Source organism: Rhineura floridana, chromosome 3, assembly GCF_030035675.1.
Source record: "Rhineura floridana isolate rRhiFlo1 chromosome 3, rRhiFlo1.hap2, whole genome shotgun sequence".
NCBI lineage: Eukaryota > Metazoa > Chordata > Lepidosauria > Squamata > Rhineuridae > Rhineura > Rhineura floridana.
Genome location: NC_084482.1, coordinates 148,702,811 through 148,718,656, shown reverse-complemented (window position 1 = coordinate 148,718,656; position 15,846 = coordinate 148,702,811). Strand labels below are relative to the sequence as shown.

General features: G+C 43.2%; 1 pseudogene; it reads left to right on the top strand.

Annotated features, from left to right (window-relative positions):
* The first annotated feature begins 15,728 nt into the window (after positions 1 to 15,728).
* On the top strand, positions 15,729 to 15,846 carry LOC133382533 (5S ribosomal RNA; annotated as a pseudogene).

Below are 15,846 nucleotides of genomic sequence, written 5' to 3'. Positions count from 1 at the left end.
TGGCAAAATTATTTATTTATTTATTACATTTATTTCCCACCTTTCCTTCAAGGAGCTCAAGGTAGCATACTAACATGGTTCGCCCCCTCCTGATTTTCTCTCCCTCCTCACAACCACCCTTGACATACGTTAAGCTGAGAGACAGTGACTAGCCCAAGGTCACCCAGTGAGCTTCATGGCTGAGTGGAGATTTGAATCCCTGTCTCCCAGGTCCAGTCCAGTCCTCTAACCACTACATCACACTTATTTATTTATTTATTTATTTATTACATTTATACCCATTTGGAACCCAAGATGGCATACATGTTCCCAGGCAGTCTCCCATCCAGGCACTGACCAAACCTGTTTTGCTTCAGCAAGGTGGTGGCCTCATGTGCCTTCAGACTTAGCAGGTCAGACTATAGATGCAGGCTATAAGAGACCTTGTGACTTTCACTAAGCATCTTAAGTACAATTTTCAATACTGTCCTTTTAATTTTTGTATAACATTATGCAAAAGACTGAAAAGCTATTCTCATTTATGTTAGATACATTAGCTACCTAGGGATCTTTGTTAATTACATCAAAGATACAGATTCTAGGATAAACCAGATTTAATAAACAATTTAATTTAATACACAATTATGGCATTGTTCTATGACATAGTAACCAGCATGATATGGTCCTTCTGTTAAGTAGAGGAGCCGTTTCCATCAACATGCACTCAACTCTTACAAGAGTGCTGTGAAGGAAGCAACAGCAGGCAGAGAGAAGGTTTAGGGCAGAGATCACCAGCTTGGTGTTTGCAGGGCACACATGTGCCCACTGAAGCCTTCACGGGCACCCACACTGTCCTGTTCCCCCACCCCACTGATATTTGGCTTGAAAGAAACATTCTCTTGGAGCTAACAGAATAGTTTGTGATTTCGTGTGTTCGTTTCCCACAACAGTTCCTCCAGTTTGCAAATGTGCCCATGGGCCCAAACCATGACCCCTGGTTTAGGGTGTGCAAAGTGACAGTTCTCCAGGATTCCTTCTCACTTTCCTCTCACTTTTCACGGGAAAACAAAGACACTTTTAGGGGAGGTGATTGAGAGGGTGGTGGCGCAACAATTGCTCTTGGATGAAGCAGATTATCTTGACGAATTCCAATCTGGGTTCAGGCCTGGTTATGGGACTGAATTGGCCTTGGTCGCTCTGATGGATTATGTTTATCGGGAGAAGGACAGGGGGAGTGCAACCCTGTTAGTCTTACTTGATCTCTTGGTGGCTTTTGATACCATTGACCGTGTATCCTTCTGGGCCAACTTGGTGAGATGGGTATTGGAGGCACTGTTTACAGTGATTCCAATCCTATCTCCAGCTTAATTTTCAGAGAATAGCATTGAGCGATTGTCTTTCGGTCCTCTGGCAGTTGTGCTGTGGGGTGCTGCAAGGTACTATCTTGTCCCCAATGTTGTGTAACATCTATATGAAGCCTTTGGGAGCTGTCATCAGGGAAGGTGTCAGCTAGGGCCAGTCCCAAAGGGCAGCCAGGTTGGACCCTGGCCAAGGGCCCCTGGAGCCACAGAGGCCCCTGAGAGGCCTCTCAATATGATGGGGGAGGAGTGATGCTCCTTTTCCGCTATCCATGGTAGAGTAGCTGCCGCAGATCACAGGGAGGGAACTTCTTCTGCCTGCCTGTCTCTCCTATCTTTGGAGGCTGCGTGGGCTGCGCGCGCAGAACTGCCATTAACCAAGATGGCATCTGAAGTTTCCCTAAGGGGCTGAAGCTTCTGGCACCATCTTGATTGATGGCAGCGATGCGCGCACATAGCAGCCGGTGCAGCCGCAAAAGACAAGAGAGGTGGAGCCAGTGAATGGGCGGGCGGAAGAAGCTCCCTCCCTGCGACAAACAGGTAGGTGCATGCATGTGTGTGTGAGTGTGTGTGTGCCGGGGCTTGGGGCAAGCTGGTGCCCAAAGGCCCCGGCATGTCTGGAGCCGGCCCTGGTGTCAGCAGTACGCTGACACAGCTCTGTTTCTCTGTAACATCTGAATTGGGAGAGGCCGTGAAAGCCCTGGACCAGTGTCTGGACTCGGTCGTGGGCTGGATGAGGGTCTATAAACTGTTTCTGAATCCTAGCAAGATGGAGGCACTGTGGGTTGGTAGTTCCCGAGTTTGGATAATTGGTCATCCTGCTTTGGATGGGGTCATACTCCATCTGAAAGAGCAGGTTTGTAGTCTGGGGGTGCTCCCCAGGTGACCTCAATGGTTAGGAGTGCCTTTTATCAGCTTTGGCTGGTAAGACAGCTGTGGCTGTTTCTGAACTGGGATAGCCTGACTGCTGTTGTCCATGCACTCGTAACCTCCAGGCTAGATTACTGTAATGTGCTTTATGTTGGGCTGCCCTTGAGGTTAGTCTGGAAGCTACAGCTGGTACAAAATGCAGCAGCATGACTGCTCACTGGGGCAGGGTATCACCAGCATGTCACCCAGTTGCTAAAAGAATTGCACTGGCTGTCCATTAGCTATTGGGCCAACTTTAAGTTTCTGGTTTTGGTATACAAAATCCTATACAGCTTGGGACCAGTATACCTGAAAGACTGTCTAATCATTTATATACCCAGTTGATCACTGCCCTCTGCAGTGAGGGCCTCCTGCAGATACCATCATGTCTGGAGGTCCGTTCTGCACAACATAGGAAGTGGACCTTTAATGTAGTGCCCCCTACACTTTAGAATTCCCTCCCCTTAAATATTGGACAGGCACCATTTCTGTTGTCTTTTCGGCACCTACGGAAGACCTTCCTCTTTCAACAAGCCTTTTAAGTATAGACCTTATTCCAGTCTGCATCTGTGCTGGAACTGCTTTTTAAGATATTTTTTAAGATGTTGTACCATGCTTTTAATTTTTTAAAAAATATATACTTTAAAGTCTGTTTTTATTATGTTTTAGAGTGTTTGTAGTGGTTTTGTTTGCCACCCTGGGCTCCTACTAGGAGGAAGTGCTGGTTATAAATGTAAGAAAGAAAGAAAGAAAGAAAGAAAGAAAGAAAGAAAGAAAGAAAGAAAGAAAGAAAGAAAGAAAGAAAGAAAAAGAAAGAAAGAAAGAAGAGGAGGAGATTGTGCACCACTTCCAACCTTGCGGGCTGCCCCCTTCCCCCCCTTTCCTTTCATATACTGAGAGCATTGTGCAGACTGAGTCATCTGTTGGTATTTGTTTGATTAATTACACCTCATCCTTCAATAGATTCCCATGGCAGCTTACAAAAAGTTAATATTACAATCAAACAAGTTAAAACTAAAATATTACAACAGTAACAATATAGCAGAACAGTATAAAACCCATCAGCGGAATTATAAATGAACACCAGGCAACATAAAAGCAATGTGCAGAGGATGAAAACGCCTGGGGGAAAATTAAAGGCTCTGTGACTAGTGCCCAAGTGATCAACGTAGGCAGCAGGATGTGGTGTCCCCACTGAGAAGGCCCTTTCCCCTATAGCTACCTGCTGCACCTCAGATGATAGTGAAAGAACATCTTCATGTATGGGCAGGCACCTTTGAAGACAAGTGGTCCTCCAGCTATCCCAGACCTAAGCCATAAAGAACTTTAAAGGGCAAAGCCAGCACTTTGAATTGAGCCCAGAAACTAAGTGGGAGGCAATGCAGTTGGCGAAGCATGGGCATAATGTGATCAGAATACTCAGTTAACAGCCTCACAACTGCATTTTTAGACTAACTGCAGTTTCAAAATTGTCTCCCGAGGCAGCCCATGTATAATGCATTACAGCACTCTAATCTGGGGGTTACCAGGGATGGGACATTGAGGCCAGGTGATCTTTCTTCAGGTATGGTCACAGTTATCCATGCCATGGAAGCAACCCTGCAGCTCCAATTACATTAAAAGAACGTTCTCAATACGCATCCCAGGACTCTGAATTTTTTCCTCTAGAGGGCACTCTACCCCCATTCCTATGTCTTCAAACTTTCTTCCTGAAGGAGGCTTTAACAGTGATTCCATCAGCTTCCTTCCATTACTCATCTGATGGCATTGGCAGCTGGCATGGAACACCCTGTCAAATCAGAGCAGCTCAAAGCGAGAGAAAGAGAGATAGAGAGATATCAAGTTATTTTTTCTTACCAAGCTATGGCGTGGCTATTAACAAGGTGAAAAATCCTTGCCTGGTGTGGTGAAACTCTGCAAACATATGGCTCACAACACAGTTACAATTACCACATGGAGCAATTTAAAACAACTCAAGCCATCCCTTAAACCATCCCTTGTTGACAGCTAAAGATATTGTGTAATGACATTTCCATCTTCTGTAAAGAAGTTTTCTCCCTCACCCCCAATACTCCCAGCTCTGTAAGTCTGACCAGATAGGGTACCTTCACAATAAAGTGTTATCATGGAGAAATAACAAGGAAATATCACCATATGGTGACTCATTCCCTTGTTTTAACTTGCAATCCTATACATATTTATTTGGGAGTTATTTAACTGAATAGGACTTACTTTTGAGTAGACATGCATAGGATTGCCCTGTAAGGTTGCAGTTCTATGTACACTTGCTTTGGTAATAAGGCCCAATGAACTCAGTGGATCTTGCTTTTGAGTATACGTGCACAGGATTGCACTATAAACTTGCAATGTGAAAATGACTATTAGAATTTGTCAAATTGTGGAGTGACATGAGTCTGCATGAATATGGAAGCAGCTCAGTATTACTATGTCTGGCTTTTCAGTACACTTACATACAAGCACGGCGCCAGTGAGCAGCCAGGTTAGGCACTTGCCTAGGGCCTCGGCAGCCCCGAAGGGCCCCTCCTTAGGGTGGGAGGGTGGAGATCCCACTCCACAATCCACATTGACATTGGGTCATGGGGCAAATCACAACCAGCAACCCAATGCTACCACAATTCATAGAGTAGGAGCTCCTCCCTCCCAGGCAACACCCCCGATGCAGGAGACCCGCCTGCCCCACCTACCTCCTGCGTGCACTGCACATGCACACCCGTCTTCACCCAAGATGGTGGTGGTGGTGTTCCTAAGGGGTTGATATCCCCGCCACCTTCTTGGGTGATGGCAGGAGTGTGCTCACAGCATGCTAGCACACTGACGTGATGACACAGGAGTTGGAGTGGGCAGGCCTATTTAAGCCTGTGCTGCCTACATCAGGAGAGGGTGTTGGGGAGCATGACAATCTGGGCCTGGGGCAGTCTGGTGCCCAAGGGCCCAGTCATGTCCGGTGCTGGCCCTGCTTATACATAAATCCTTTCACCTTATTCATTTACAACATTTGTCTACCACTTTTTAATGAATGTAGCAGTTTACAACATAAAATGTAATTAATATCAATCAGATAAATCAGATCAGCCAACATTAAAAAATTCAAACCAGTAGCATAACCACCTTCAGATCTCAATCTCAGCTAACAGACATTTCACTCTCAGAAGCACAGCCTCCAATAGGTCTTCTGTATCTTTAAAAGTTGTGCAGGGGGGAGGGAGAATTCCACCTTGTGGTGTTCCCATTACAGTGTTGCAAGAACACCTGCACTTGGCTGACTTTCTCTTCTCCTAAAGATACAGAATCAGTCTCAGGCCCTGAACCTGGCAACCCTAAGCTGGTGGTGTACACCTCAAAATAAATTTTCAGTAAATCTTAATTGTCAGAGAAACTTTGGTCAAACTCCGCCATTTCCAGACAAAGGTAATCACCACTCATTAATGAAATCCACAAAAACTCTCAGCTGTATTCAAAGTGACTGCTCTTGCTTTTCAAATACATGTTTGTTGCAATGGGCAGATGGGTCTGGCTTTTCCTAGAAGGTAGAATTCCACCTTTTCAACACAATTATAGTAAATTACTTTTTTGGAAGACATATACATATAGGGTTGCCAGTTTCCAGAACTTGGCTGACTTTCTCTTCTCCTAAAGATACAGGATCAGTCTTAGGACAGGAACCTGGCAACCTTATATACATACATTGGTTTGTATTACTGAGACCTGATTGGGTGAGCTGGGAGAAGTTGATCTGACCTGGCTTTGCCCACCTGGATACTTGGTGCCACACCAACACAGGCTGCAGGGATGGGGGAGGGGTTGTTGTGGTCCACAGAATTCCCATCTCTGTCACCAGAAAACCACTCTTGTCTTGGAGTTGACTGTGAGGGCCTGCACCTGGTGTTGGGCTAAGGAGACAGGAAACTAGGGTTGCTGCTAGTGTACCATGCACCCTGCTGCCCAGCAGCTTCTCTGACTGAGCTGGCGGAGGCCATCTCGGCTGTGGTTTTTGAGGAGCCCAGAATGATAGTTGTGGGTGATTCAATGTCCATGCTGAGTCTTCCTCTGGTTTTCCTTCTCAGGACTTCATGGCCTCCATGACAACCATGCGGCTGTCTCAAGTTGGCATTGGTCCAACACATAAGGCAGGGCACACCCTCAACTTGGTTTTTGCTCCAGATGGAGTAAGGGGTATTCTGGAGATAGTGGGGGTGGATGTCACCCCTTTGTCATGGTCAGACCATTTCCCGGTGAAGTTTAGACTTATGGCTCCAATCCACCCCTGCAGGGTGGTGGACAGATTAAGATGGTCCGCCCTGGAAACCAATGGAATCCACTGGCTTCATGAATGCCCTGGGGGAGTTACCCAGCAGATAGAGCAGGTGACTTTGTTGAAGCCCTTGTCACGTTGTGGAACAACACATCTTAACAAGGTTGCCCCTGAGTGACCTCTCCAGCATTATGGAGCCTGGTTTGCACCTTGGTACACAAATGATCTAAGGGCTATGAAACAGGCTGGACCACAGCTAGAATGTAAGTGGTGAAAGACATGCTGTGAGGCTAATTAGGCACAAATAAAACATCATATGCCTACTGTGTGGAGGTGAGAGCAGTGAAGAAGGCCCACTTCTCTGCCTCCATTGCATCCTCAAGTAGCCATCCAATGGAGCTCTTTAGTATTGTCAGGGGTCTGTTGACATCAGCTTGACAAAATGGACTCTCAGAAGTCAACTGTGAATTGTTTGCAAGGCACTTTGAGGGTGAAGTTGCTCACCTCTGTAGCAATCTTGATGCCCCATGTAAATCTACTGTAGTCCCCAGTGAGGTGTCCAGTGCAATGTCTGCTGCAACTTCTTGAGATCAGTTTCAGTTGATGCAGCCTGATGATGTGGACAAGATACTTGTAACAACGCAACCAGCAATGTGTCCTCTCAACCCTTGTTCTTTCTTATTGGCTTATTAAAGCTTGCCGAGGGGGTATGACCAAGTGGATCCAGGGTGTGGTCAACATGTCTTTGCAAGAGGGAGTAGTCTCAGCTGCCCTGAAAGAGGCGGTGATCCAACAGCTTATTGGTTTGTGACAATTACTACCTGGTCTCAAATACCCCCTTTACTTGATCTCTTAGGAGTTTTTGATACTATTGACCATTGTATCCTTCTGAGCCGACTTAGTGAGATGGTATCAGAGGCACTGTTTTACAGTGGTTCCTATCTTACCTCCAGGGTTTTAAGATAATAGCACTGGGTGATTATCTTTCGCCCCCCTGACAGTTGTGCTATGGGGTGCTGCAGGGTACCATCTTGTCCCCAATGCTGTTTAAGCCCTTTGGAGTGGTCATCAGGAGATTTGGGGTGAGGTGTTAGCAGTACACTGATGATACCCAGCTCTGTTTCTCCCTAACTTCTGAATCGGGACAGACCATGCCCGGACTTGGTGGTGTGTTGGATGAGGGCCAAGAAAATGAGTCTGAATCCTAGCAAAACAGAGGCACTGTGGGTTGGTAGTCAGGGCCGGTTCTAAATGGTGGCCAGGACAGCCTCTGGAGCTACAGGGGGCCCCTCAGCCACCCCTCAGCTCCCCTTCCGTGATCTGCGGGGGGGCCCACGTCCCCCACCTACCTGTCTGCTGTCTTTTACCATTGCCCTTAACAAAGATGGCGGCCACGGTTTCCCTAAGGTACTGAAGCCCCTGCCACCATCTTAGTTGATGGCAGAGATGTGCGTGCATAGCACGCACACGTGCCGTCAACAAAGATGGTGGCGGAGGTGTCATCCCCTTAGGGAAACTGCGGCCGCCATCTTTGTTAAGGGCAATGGTAAAAGACAGCAGACAGGTAGTTGGGGGGCATGGGGGGGCTGCGCATGCACATGCACACACAGACACGCCGGGGCCCAGGGCAAGCTGATGCCCAAGGGCCCCGGCATTCCTGGAGCCGGCCCTGTTGGTAGTTCTTGAGTTTGGATAATTGCTCAATTGCCTGCTTTGGATGGGGTTGTACTACCCCTGAAAGAGTAGATTCATAGTCTGGGGATGCTCCTGGATCCATCTTTGTTGCTAGAGGCCCAGATGACTTCAGTAGCTAGGAGTGCCTTTTACCAGCTTTGGCTAGTAAGACAGCTGTGGCCATTTCTGGACCAGAATAGTTTGACCAGTGTTGTCCATACACTGGTAATCTCCAGACTGGATTACTGTAATGTGCTCTGCTTGAGGCTGCCCTTGAGGTTGGTCCAGAAGCTACTGTTGGTGCAAAATGTGGCAGCGCAACTGCTCACTGGGGCAGGGTATCACCCTGCTGCTCAAATAATTGCACTGACTGCCCATTAGCTACTCGGCCAAGTTAAAGGTTCTGGTTTTGGTGTACAAAGTCCTATACAGCTTGGGACCAGGATACGTGAAATATTGTCTTACCCCTTATATACGAAGTCGATCACAGCCCTCTGGAGGTGAGGGCCTCCTGCAGATCCTATCTTATCAGGAGGTCCATTCTGCACAACATAAGAAGTGGACTTTTAGTGTTGTAGCACCTACTCTTTGGAATTCCCTCCCTTTAAATATTAGACAAGCGCCATCTCTGTTATCTTTACGGTGCCTACTGAAGACCTTCCTCTTTCAACAAGCCTTTTAAGTAGAGACCTTATCCCAATCTGCATCTGTGTTAGAATTACTTTTTAAGATTTTTAAAAGCTTTTTTAAAATAATGTTTTTAAAGATGTTTTGTCTTAAAATTTATTTAAAGATGTTTTGTTTTAATATGTTTAAAGTCTCTTTTTTAAATGTTTTAGAGTGTTTCAAGTGTTGTGTTTGTCACCCTGGGCTCCTTTTGGGCAGAAGGGCAGGAGATAAAATCAATAAAATCAATCAATCAATCAATATCCCCCAGTTCCTTATGAATTTCTGCATGTTTTCACTATGATTGGTGTTGGTCCACACACTTGACAGTGTCTTGGGACCCAGGAAAACTTTGGTCTGGATGTGATTAAGTGCCATCTTGTAGATGACACTCTCATGATGTGCGGCTGTATGATCTGTGGTGGCTCAAAGCAATCCCAGTTCTTTAGTCATTTTGTGACTGAATACCATCTCATCAAGGACACTTGCCTGGATGTATGGGTGTATGGTTTGCGGTGACCCAAAACTTATTGTGAAGTATATACCCATAGTTCCTTATTTGTTACTGTTATCTGAGGTTCTTACTCATTTATGAGTATTGCAGAAACACAACAGTTTTTACTGTAGAAAATCACTGTGCTCCTTGAAGGGCAGAGTTCTGCGGTCATGGAGATATATAATGTTGGGTATTCCAAATGCTTACTTAGGAGTTTCCAATTGAGCTGTGTATTTTGAACTTGTGTGCAAAGAAGAAACAGGGAACTAGTAACCAATTTCAGCATCACAAGGGAGTCTGATTTCTGAATCTCAGGACCTAGGAAGAAATAACTATTGCCAGGCAGTACAACTGAGACTCCTATTCTCTGACTCACTCCACAACCCAAAACATATTTATTTAGAAGCAGGACCTATTGATTTAAGCAAAAGTTAAATTAAAATAATTGGATTATGATAATAGTTGAAGGCCAAATTCTAACAACATTTTTGTAAGTAAATCCCACTGGAATCATTTGGGTTTACCTCGGATAAGTAAGCCTACATTTCCAACACAAAAAATCACTTTTACAGTCAAGGACACTGCAAAGTGGTATTCCCTGCAGGGAGGGATTTATGGCATTCTTTTCTGCCAGTGCTAGACATGCGAGGTTTGGCATAATATATGTCTACTAAAATCTCAGGAAGATTTTTTTCCTGAGTAATAGAAAGTTCTGATGGGAAACTCTGGTCACCCTGCAAAACCGCTCGTTCTACTGTTCTTCTTTTGAGATTTTGCCCATTTCCTTTGGGGGGACTGTGATACTCTGCATGTCTCCTCCATCTGGGAGCAGCTGCTGAAGAAGCAGAGAATGCTGTTAGCTTGAAGCAAGGAGGAGAATGGCAACTAAAACCATCTGCAGAACTCATTACACTGATAGCCATGACTTTTGAATGGGCTCTAAGTGAAAGGTCTTCATATTTATTCAGCAACAAGAAGCTGTTGTAAAGAAAGAGAAAACTGGGTTTGAAATCCCAGCTATGAAAATGCATTTTCTAACTCATCTGCAGGATTTCAGAGTATGTGAAGAGGATGTTTCATTTTGACATGGGATTCCCTTTACCTTGAAGCAATGGTCTCTAAAGGGCGGGGGGGGGAGTGAAAATATTAAACTATTTATAATGTAGTGTATGTTCACATGTTGTGGTTATACACTAGAATGCTATAAATGCCAACTGCAGAAATGTGTAACTGTGACAAAATACTGGAATATGTCTGTATTGTAAATTGTATCTGTAACCATTTCCCCATCCTTGAATGAAAAGCCTTTCTAGGGTCAAAAGTTCAGCCTCCTGGAATTTCAGGTTGTTTGTTCCTGGAATGTATATTGAAACCAGTTCTCACCTATTAATTGTCTTGCCTCTAAACTACAATTTGTGTCTTCCTGCCCATTTGGGTGGCAAGACAAAGTCTTTTAATGTGACTCCTAAAAAGTGTAATTTGACTTGTTTTAGCCTGCAATCCTAAATGCACTCTCCTGGGGATTAAGCTCCACTGAACACAGTGGGACTTGCCTCTGCGTAGGATTGGGCAAAATGCACAATGCATATTAATTATTTAATGGCTAATAATTAAACTTCAAACACATCCTTACGGTGAATATGTTACTTTCTTAGCCATACATTCAGACAAGTGGCACAGACAGAGGCTGTTCCCATGTGGAATTGTGATGTCTCTTGAGTTCAAAGAACTTTCCTCTTTCAACAAGCCTTTGAAGTAGAGGCCTTATTCCAGTGTGCATCTGTGCTGGAATTGCTTTTTAAGATGTTTTTAACTTTTTTTTAAATATACTTTTAAGATGTTTTGTTTTAATGTTTTTAAAGATGTTTTGTTTAACATGTTTTAAAGTATTTTGTTCTTAAGATGTTTTAAAGTGCTTGTAGTGTTTTTGTTTGCCACTCTGGGCTCCTTCTGGGAGAAAGGGCTGGACATAAATTTAATAAATAAATAAAAATTGATAAGAAGTGTTCTGTATGACTCAGGCTGCAATCTTATATCCACTTACCTGGGAGTAACCTAACTGAATTCAATAGGACTTATTAGTTCTCATAGGCATGTATAGGATTGTACTGTCAAGGTCCTCAGATCCTTGTTTCCTTCTCAAGTTCCTAGTGATATATTGTTGATTTCTGCCATCTGAGACACAAAGTTTGCCATGCTTGCTAAAAATTGTCTTAAGTAAATAAATGGAATCCTCATCTTTCTACCCTGATCTACAGCATTTAATACCTATGCTACAAACCTAAGCGTGTTTCCTGCGGAATAAACTCCACTGAACACCATATAACTTATTTCTTAGTAGAGATGCATGGTCAGGATTGCACTACAGATATATGAGTAAGAACTAGAATGCTACTTTCTCCTTTCTGTAGTATGCCTGAAACTATGTGTTCTTTGACCCCAAAAACATTTTTGTTTAACTGATTCTTTGCCCCTCTGGTATTCATAGCTCTTCCATTTAGCAGCTTTGCCAAATGACTTGATATATATAGAGGAAATATCAACAGTAGCTCGAAACACCACCTAAATTAGATTTGAACAACTGGGTATAAAGCCATGTCATCTTTACAGCTGGCTGCTGCAGATCCCCATCTGGTCAGGTGTAAAGGGATGGGGGGCTGGCAGCTACCAGAATTAAACTGCAATCTAGTTAGCCTAGTCTCACATGTGAATACTGAAAGATAACCTTGAGAAGTTCTGAGAGCCCCTTTTTCTGTATGTCAAAAAGGACATAGAGTCAAATAAACCAGAAATCTTAAAAGGGGCAGACTTGTCCACGGAATCACTGTGGATGACAATACCAGGCTCCAAATGTAATTTAGCCCTGAGGATGTATTATTGCCCCCTTGACCAAAATGGTCAGGGAAATCTTATAGTGGAGAATAAAATCTGGGAGGCATCCAAATGAGAAAGTGTAGTAAGAAACTTCTGCAGTGGGGAGACTGCTGTATTCATGTAGGTTCCCTGTGCAAGTTCTAAATAAATCGTGTGGGGAACATACACAATAGAAAAGGCTCCACCACAGCAGAAATTACATTGAACACATTGCACGCCAATATGAGCTATAGCTATGCAATAGTAGTGCCTTTAGGGGAGGGCAAACTGGACAACCGCCTCGGACCCCATCGTTTAGGGACACCCAAAATCTTGTATAAAATTCAGCCTGCCTCCTTTATAGTCAGTGACTCTCAGACTGCCTTGTCTTTAACTCAGCAGTATTCAAGACAAGTAAGTCCCTCCCTACAAAAACACAGGCAGAGGGCCTTTTCCACTTTAAGTCAGGCCCATCCTCATCAGTAGAGCTAACATTCTCAGAGCAGCTTGCAAAAAAAAAAAATGCAGATTTTCCTCAGATAAAACATCAGTTACCCCCTTCTTGATCAAAAAGACAAATTCTTCAGTGTTATGGGGGATGAAACAATTGTTCACCTAGATGATAGCAAATGGTCCAGTTTAAGGACAAGTATGGATTCATATTTGCTGTTAAATCTTTGTCTAAAATTAGAGATGAAGACCTTGAAAAGAGCTGCAAATATGTATCTTTGTGCCTCGAAGGAGACATTGATTCAACAAGTTGCTGACTGAGATCAAGAAGCTTTTTAAGGTTATATAATCAACCTTAAGGAAAATGCACAGCTTTGGCAGCCCTTCAACTAATTCATAAGTTTAAATTTATATAAAAAATCGTTGTGCTCTTCTATGTCACATGAATGTCTAGCAGGATTAGCACTGATTTCAGGTGAACATAAAATTGGGAGAGGTTCGAATCACATTGATTTGATTGAGGACTTTGCTATCGAGAAGGCTAATAAAAGTTAATTTAATGAAACAGGAATACTATTTAAGAGAATTGACTCTTAAATTATTAATCACTATACCATTATTTATCAGTGAAATTGTTATCAAAATTGTTAACCAAATCACCATACGTTCCTCCTACCACCATATCAGATAATATGCTTTTTTAGCATGTTGTGTGTTTGGGCTGTTTCTTTTTCTGCAAGAGCATCATGTAAGGCAGTAATGGCTTTTTTGGTTTTGTTTATGATTTATATTAATGTATTTACAGTGCAGTGTAAATACATGAATACAAGTCAATAATGTATTAAGTAATAGTATCAACTTCAGTTGCAGAAAAAAAGAACATAAACTTTTGACAAAAAATGTAAACAGACATTTGTTGTTATATGCCTTCAAGTCGATTCTGACTTATGACGACTTATGACGACCTATGAATTGGCGACCTCCAATATAATCTGTCATGAAAGCAGATATTAAGGAATGCAAAAACAAAAAGAAAAAATATAAGCATATTACTAAAAACAGCAAGACCACCACCACCAATAATAATTTAAATACATCAGCAGCAGAAAACCAGCTAGGGAGCTGGTTGGGCCATTAGATTATGAGGGAATCAAAGCGATGCTAAAGGAGGATGAGGAAAGTGCAGAAAAGGTCAATGAATCCTTTGCTCTGCAAAATAGGTAGGGCAGAACTGACATTTTCAAGGAAGGGAATCTGAAGAATTGAGGCAAGTAGAGGTGACAAGAGATTAAGTTCTAGGCCTTATCAACAAATTAAAAATTGATGTAACTAGTTCTGGAATTCTCAAATAATTCAAATGTGAAATTGCTGATCCTCTAACAAATGTACATTGACCTTAAAATGGGTCTGTATCTAACAGTTAGAAAGTGTCCAGTTGTAACATCATTTATTAACAAGGGACCAGTGGGATTCAGGAAATTACAGGTCAGTTAATTTAATAGCTGTTCCAGGTAACATGGTGGAAGAAAGCATTCTTAAAGATAAAATTATCAGTTACATATAACAGAGATGGGAAACCTGGGGCCCAAGATTTTGTTGAACTGTAACTCTCATAATCCCTAGCCAATGGCCTGACCATGGTCGCTGGGACTGACTGAAGAGTCCAAAACACCTGGAGGGTACAGGTACCCCATGATAGAGAAGAACAAGTCTTGTTGAAGAATAATTAACATGGTTTCTGGAAAAATAAGTCCTGTCTCACCTTGTAGAGTCCTTTGAGAGTATCAACAAGCACATGGATAGGAGTGATCCTGTAAACATGGCTTGCTTAGACGTTGAGAAAGCTTTTGACAAAGTATCTCACCATAGCCTCCTGAATTAATTAGTAGTCATGGGATAAGATGAGAGATCCTCTTATGGATCAACTTGATCAGTTGGATTCCTGCACTGAACAGGGGGTTGGACTCGATGACCTAATAGCTACCTTCCAGTTCTATTATTACATGATTCTATGAGTAACTGGTTAAAGAAGAGGCAGCAGGAAGTAGGAATAAAGGGGCAGTTGTTGCAATGGAGAGATGTAAATAGTGGGGTTTCCCAAAGATCCTTACTGGGACCAGTGTTTTTTTACTTGATTATAAATGATCTGCAGTTAGGAGTGAGCAGTGAGGTAGCCTTGCTTGCAGTCTTGCAAATGACAAAACTATTCAGGATAGTAAAAATAAAAAGGATTTGTGAAGAGCTCCATAAGGATCTCCCCAAACTGGGTAAATGGGTATTCAAATGGCAAAGGCAGTTCAATTCCAACTTCACATATACACTAATGGGGTCTGAGCTGTCAGTGACTGACCAGGAAATAAATGTTGGGGCCAAAGTGGATAATTGAATGAAAATGTGGCTGCTGTGAAAAAGGTGAATTCCATGTTAGGGACTGAAAATAAAACTGCCAATTTCATAGTGCCTTTATACAAGTATGAGAGCCAGCATGGCGTAGTGGTTAGAGTGTTGGACTACGACCTGGGAGACCAGGGCTCGAATCCCCACATAGCCATGAAGCTCACTGGGTGACGTTGGGCCAGTCACTCCCTCTCAGCCTCAGAGGAAGGCAATGGTAAACCACCTCTGAACACTGCTTACCATGAAAACCCTATTCATAGGGTCTCCATAAGTCGGGATTGACTTGAAGGCAGTCCATTTCCATTTTATACAAATATATGATGTGATCACATTTGGAAACCGTGCTCAGTTCTGTTCACCACACCTTAAAAAGGATATTGTAGAGCTTGAAAGGGTGCAGAAAAGAGCAACTAAAATTATCAGGGAGCTGGAGCAACTTCCCTATGTGGAAATTACAACATTTAGGGAATTAAAAAAATGGTATATTATTATTATTATTATTATTATTATTATTATTTATAGCTAATACCCTGGAGGGCAGAACCAAAATTCAGAGTGATCTCGATAGTCTCGAGCACTGGGCTGAAAACAACGGAATGACATTTAACAGGGATAAATACAAAGTTCTACACCTAGGAAAAAGAAACCAAATGCACAGTTATAAGATGGGGGAGTCTACCGCCATACTATCCTGAACACACGGATCTCATCTGATCTCAGAAGCTAAGCAAGGTCAGGCCTGGTTAGTACTTGGATGGGAGATTGCCTAGGAATACTGGGTGCTGTAGACT